This window comes from Capsicum annuum, chromosome 11 (assembly GCF_002878395.1).
Source record: "Capsicum annuum cultivar UCD-10X-F1 chromosome 11, UCD10Xv1.1, whole genome shotgun sequence".
Taxonomy (NCBI): Eukaryota; Viridiplantae; Streptophyta; class Magnoliopsida; order Solanales; family Solanaceae; genus Capsicum; species Capsicum annuum.
In genome coordinates this window covers 208,434,078-208,440,569 of record NC_061121.1, presented here as the reverse complement: position 1 = coordinate 208,440,569, position 6,492 = coordinate 208,434,078, and positions in this window count along the sequence as shown.

Below are 6,492 nucleotides of genomic sequence, written 5' to 3'. Positions count from 1 at the left end.
CAAAGAAGGGTATTTTTGTAAACAAAAATTTCTTTTATAGAAATTATGTAAGATGTATTATTTCTTATACATCAAACCAAACAATGTAAAAGAAATAATACATGCATAACTAATACAACCATAAATAATACAAGTATTACTAATGCAAGCATTACTAATACACTATATTTTGTATTTTTCTTATACATTCTACCAAACGACCCCTAATTGATTAATCTTGGATCAAGGGTGAGTTCTTATAGGTTCAACTACAACTTCAATTGAGTCTTTTGGCAATTAAATGATGAGACATTATTACGTTCCTCTCGAACAAAGTCATTGATCGATCACTCTGAGCTGAACCGATTCTTACTACCTCATATGTTAGACCAATACCTTAATTGATTAATCCAGGACCAAGGGTGAGTTCTCATAGGGTAAACTACAACTTCAATTGAGTATTTTGGCAATTAAATGATGAGACGGTGTTGCATTTCTCCCGGCCAGAGTTGTCGATCGATCACTCTAAGCTGAACCGATTCTTACTACCTCATAGACCAATACCCTAATTGATTAATATAGGACCAGGGGTGAGTTCTTATAGGGTCAACTACAACTTCAATTGAGTCTTTTGGCAATTGAATGATGAGACGGTATTGTATTCCTCCTGTCCAGAGTCGTCGATCAATCACTCTGAGCTGAACCGATTCTTACTACCTCATATGTTAGACCAATACCCTAATTGATTAATCTAGGACCAGGGGTGAGTTCTTATAGGGTCAACTAAAACTTCAATTAAGTCTTTTAGCAATTGAATAATCGGTATTGTGTTCCTCCCGGTAAGATTCATTGATCGATCACTCTAAGCTAAACTGATTCTTACTACCTCATATGTTTGACCGATACCCTAATTGATTAATATAGGACCAGGGGTGAGTTCTCATAGGGTCAACTACAACTTCAATTGAGTCTTTTGGCAATTGAATGATGAGATGGTATTGCGTTCCTCCCGGCTAAAGTCATCGATCGATCACTCTGAGCTGAACCGATTCTTACTACCTCATATGTTAGACCAATACCCTAATTGATTAATCTAGGACTAGGGGTGAGTTCTCATAGGATCAACTACAACTTTAATTAAGTCTTTTGGAAATTGAATGATGTGACGATATTACGTTCCTCCCGGCCAGAGTCATTGATCGATCACTCTGAGCTGAACTGATTCTTACTACCTCATATGTTAGACCAATACCCTAATTGATTAACATATGGCAGCCCCTATTTGATAATTTACAACAGATGGGTAATCTGTTGTGAAATGTGACAATCCATTTGATAATTTACAACAGATGGGTAATCTGTTCGATATTTTGCAACATATGAGTATCTGACACAACAAGTTGAATATTTATTTTTATACAATTTCAATTAAGTTCATATACCTAAATTTATTAATCTAATCTAGGACCAGGTGTGGGTGGATGAGTTCATAGGGTCAACTACAACTTTAATTGCATCTTTTGGCAATTGCATGATGAGAGGGTTAAAAAGTATGCATATCTTTTATAATTTTAAAAATAATTAAGATCAATTCGGACCAAATTAACATTTTCAAAACTTGTCATTCTTTTCCAAAATGCAAATCAACCCATACAAATCATCCATTTGCGAGAAAAATATTTTATCATTTCAAATCTCGAGTTCTCTCTGTTTTGTTTTCTCTTTCTCACTGAATTATACAGTACAGACAACAACTATAACTACTCAACAAATTGCTCTACCCTTCATAATAGATCAATTTTTTTCTCATTTTCGACCACATAGGTGTTATTTTCGACTTCATTCTTGCTTGTATCAGTCATTTTCTCTGTCTTCATAGGTAACAAAGTTTGAGAAGAGTTCTATATTTTTTATTTTTATAAAAACATAAGGGCTTTTAAGTTAATGATGAAAAAACTTTTAGTTGTATTATCTTCGAGAATGGGTTTACAATTTTGAGTTTTGATGGTAAAATCATAGGAAGAACTTGAGAAAACCCTAGTTTCTATCGTAGTATTCCATTGACTGTTGTGGTATTATTGGATGGTGTTTGTGGTATTTGTGGTGGTGGTCGTCGTCGTTGTTGTGGTGGCACTAGTGGTGGCTGTTGGTGGCATTGGTTGGTGGTGTTTGTGGTGGTTGTCGGTGGTGTTGGTATTCATGGTGTTTGTGGCATTGGTTGGTGGTATTTGTGGTGGTGGTGGCTATTGGTGTCTCATTATTGGTGGTGTTTGTAATGTATTTTTTAAAATTTATGCATACATCAATTGTAATGTAATTTTTGTTTTTCTTTTGTTTGTAGGTAAAACATGCCTCCCAAAAGAAAAGAAAGTGAAAGTGGATCAATGTCTGACCACCCCAAAAAAAGGCTACAATACAGAGGGATTCGGAGGAGCTTCCTGAATAATCTCAGTCAGGGAAACAAAGTAAAGCTGAGGAGAGATATGAAAACAATATTAAGGGAGGTGGACTAGGGTCTGTTGATGGTGATGAAAAAAATGAAAGTAAGAAAGATGAGGAATTAGAGTGAGAAAGAGAAAGAGAAAGAGAAAGAAAAAGAGGATGATCATCAACATGATGATAATGGATCACTAATGAGGCGTGAATTAATATCGACATCCCAGCATGATCCTGTCAAAACATTTAGTATTGACAAGTTTCAAGTTGCGATGACGATAAATGACAAAAAAAATAGAAGAAGAACTAACTGGTGGGATTGTACTTAAATGTCAGATGGGGAGTAAATTTACTAATTTTAGGAAAATTATGAAGGACGAAAACATAGACGGACTTTTTAAGAAAAGCTGCTTTAGACGCTTTCTTCAGCTGGCTGAGGACGCCCCTGACCGTTTCCTAATGAGGATGGTATATAGTCTTCTCAAGTGCAGGATCAAGTACGTAGGGGATGATAAAAATTCGGAGGAGGGGGGCAAAAAGATGGATGAAATCTGGATCAATTACTGTGACATGTCGGTTTGTTTTGGCTTGCAAGAGTTTTTCATAGTGACGGGCTTGAGATGCCATCGTATAGAAGAACCACCTATCGCCAAGGGAACACCCCACAAAAGATCCAAGGCAACAAAACTCAAGAAAAAAATAGATGGGTTGTTTGACATTTCTCGATGTTGCTACAAAGCATCGAATTTATTGACAGATCTCATAGATTAAACCATACCAAAGTAGTACAGGGAGAAATTGTGCATAGTTTGGTTTGCCCATTCGGTTATATTTGAAAGAGACGTCAACAAGGTCATAGAAAATGATTTGTTGGAGCGTGCTGAGGATTTTGATAAATTCAACAATTATACGTGGGGATCTGAAAGCTTCTACTTGCCTGTCCAATATTTATTGAAAAAGCTATCCTCAAGGGCGACCACATTATATGGCTTTCCTTGGTCTTTCACGGTAAAATTAATCACTATTTTAACTCATACATTAAGGTATATTGAATATAGTTATTATGACTTTTTTTTCTTGCTTCCTGTTTATATTTTTTAGGCTTGGGCATTTGAAGCCATTCCTCCTCTCCGAAAGCAGGTAATGGATTCTCCAGATGAGGTTTCTCATCTAAGGATGTTTAGGTGGTTGGATGCAAAGAGCAACACCAAAGTTAAGGAGGTTGATCTCTTTAAACCTCCGAATGATACAGTACGTCTTCTTCAAGTAAAATAATTTTACTCAATGAAAGATATTGAACGGATGTAATATCTGATGCACCAGATGGAATATCTGTTGTGACAGATTACCCGTCCTATGACAACTAGTGCAACAGATGGATAATCTGTTGCGACAGAAGATTGATATCTTACATGAGATTACCCATCTGTTGCCTTGGTTCTCTGAACCCCACTTCTAACAGATTAACCATCTACTATAAATTATGCAACAGATGTATAATATGATGTAACATATTATTAATACACATACAGATCATCTGTTGCATAATATGTAACCCAAAAGATTACCCGTCTGGTGCAACTGGTGCAACAGATTGGTAATCTATTGCGACAGATGATTGATATTTTGCATCAGATTATCCATGTATTGCTTTGGTTCTCTGAACCCGACTAAAATAGATTTTAACCATCTAACTGCAAACTATGCAACAGATGGGTAATCTGATATAGCATATTATTAATCTGTTGTAGAAGTTGACTATTAAAATGTTAAACCAACTGTGAAAATTATTATATTATATGATTTAAATGTATCTATTTTTTTTGCTAGGTTGTACATCCATGGATCGTGCCTACTGAGGAGGAGTCGTTGATGACTTCTTATATTACTCTAGGTTATGTTGATACTATAAACCCAACGATGGAGTTAATAAAGAAGGAATTGGATGGAGCAACAGCGATAAGAAGAGAAGTTAGGCAAGGTCAGCCTAATGTTGAGGCTCTTCATGACGAATCTACTAAGGCAGATTCGGGTGCTTCTTCTGGTCGAGTTGTTAGTATTGGTGGCAGGCATGTTGATGCTGCTGCCACTCATTATGATGAGCATGTTCATGCTTAAGAAAAAATAAATATATTTGAAAACACCCCTTTTAAACCTTACACAGGTCCCTCTCACCCCTCTTTACCCTCGTATTCACGTTGTGAATGGAAAGAGTGCAAGGACAACTAGGATAAACTCTTTGAAAAAGTAGAGGTTATCTCTAAAGCTGTCGAGGAATTCAAATCCAAGAGGGGTATCACACCATCCAAGAAGCTGAGGGAGTGATACACTCCTACATTGTTGGTTAGGAGGAAGAAAAGAGCAATAACCAACGTACCCTCCTATCAAAAATTAAAAATAATTGCAACTCCTTCCTTTTAAAAAGTTATTGAAGTTCAGGGGCCATTCAAGAAGAAGGTGGACATATACGCAGAACTTGGTGCCAAAGAGAAGAGGGATCTGCGAAAGGCCAAGAATACCAAGCCAGGTGCACCAGATTACCCCAGGCCTTCCTTTTCCCCCCAAGACTTCTAGACTATGATAGATATGCGTATGCGGTATAAGGACAAGGCAATTTTACTTTTCCTAACCTAGCCTTCTAATCTAATCTACCCCATAAAGAAGAAGCTATGCAACAGAGGTAAAATCTGTTGCATTATCTGGGTATTCTGGTGCAACTGGTATTGGTTCTGTTGCAACTTACTATCCATCTGTTGCATAAGTTGTGTTGGATTATTGATTCAGAGAACCCTATGAAACAGATGGACTATCTTTACAATTACTAACCTATTTAAAAATTATCTTCTTATATCACAGCATGTTGATAAAATTCTCTGTCTCATGAGGGAAAGGCAATTAACATACCCGAAAGCTTATGATGCTGCCGATAGGATAATGGACCTCAACTTCTACAAGAAACTCAAGGATAAGTACGATCAACTCAATAATACCACATTAGACTGTGGCGTGAGATTTGATTTCTTAGCTTCTACGTTGGACTGGGATGAAGAAAAAATGATAAAATATGTTAGAGGGGAGAGGCCAAATCCACACGGCAAGAGCTGGACTAAGGAAAAAAGGATTCTTATAGTCATTAGCATGAACATCATACAATATCGGGCTATTGAAATACTACTCGAGGAGGGAAAGATCAATGTTTATGACTGTAACAAACCTCTTGTCGATGATGTCAATCTTTTTCTCCCGTGAAGCCACTAAAGGAACTGTTGCCCATCTTGTTGAGGGAGAGTAAACTGATAAATCATTTTCCAAAGGAAGTGTTAATGAAGAAATCATGATATTTTAAAGGTCAAACAACAGTATGATCCTTCCAAAAAATTATGTCGGTTATGCGAGCGGCTCGCACGCTCTTGCACATATTAAATGTTTGTTGACCGGCATAGAAATAGCTGAGCCAATGACCTTTCTGTGCGACAACGTTCTGGCAAAACTACAAGAGGTCTGGGCTTATGGGGTACTAACTGGACACTTGGAGCCTGTGTATATAGAAGATCTAACGTTCTTTTATTTCAAGTCACACTTCACTTTACTTTAAATTACATGTACATGTAGTGACAATAATTTTTTTTTGATTGAATGAAAGTTGAGTTTTTTATAATGCAATATATTGTCAATCTGTTCTAAAATATATTCTATCTGTTCTGGCAGATAATTTATATGTTGCAATAGGTTAGTCATCTGTTGCATTATGCCGATGTTATTTCTATCTAATCTAAGTCTAATCTGTTGCAACAGCAGGAAGACCTGTTTGATAATTTCCAATAGATGACCTAAATTTTATAACATATGCCTAAATCTGTTTGATATTTTACAACAATACGCTTGAATATCCATATGCTCGACAACACCAAGCCAGTAGCAAATACACCACTATGAAAATTTCAGTAATTAGGCTTGAAAATTCATGTGCCCAACACCACCAAATCAGTAGCAATAACGGCAACAATGTAGTATCTTCTTGCTCGATTTTGTTTCTCTTTAGAAGCCTTGACTTTCTTCAACAAACCCCAGATTACA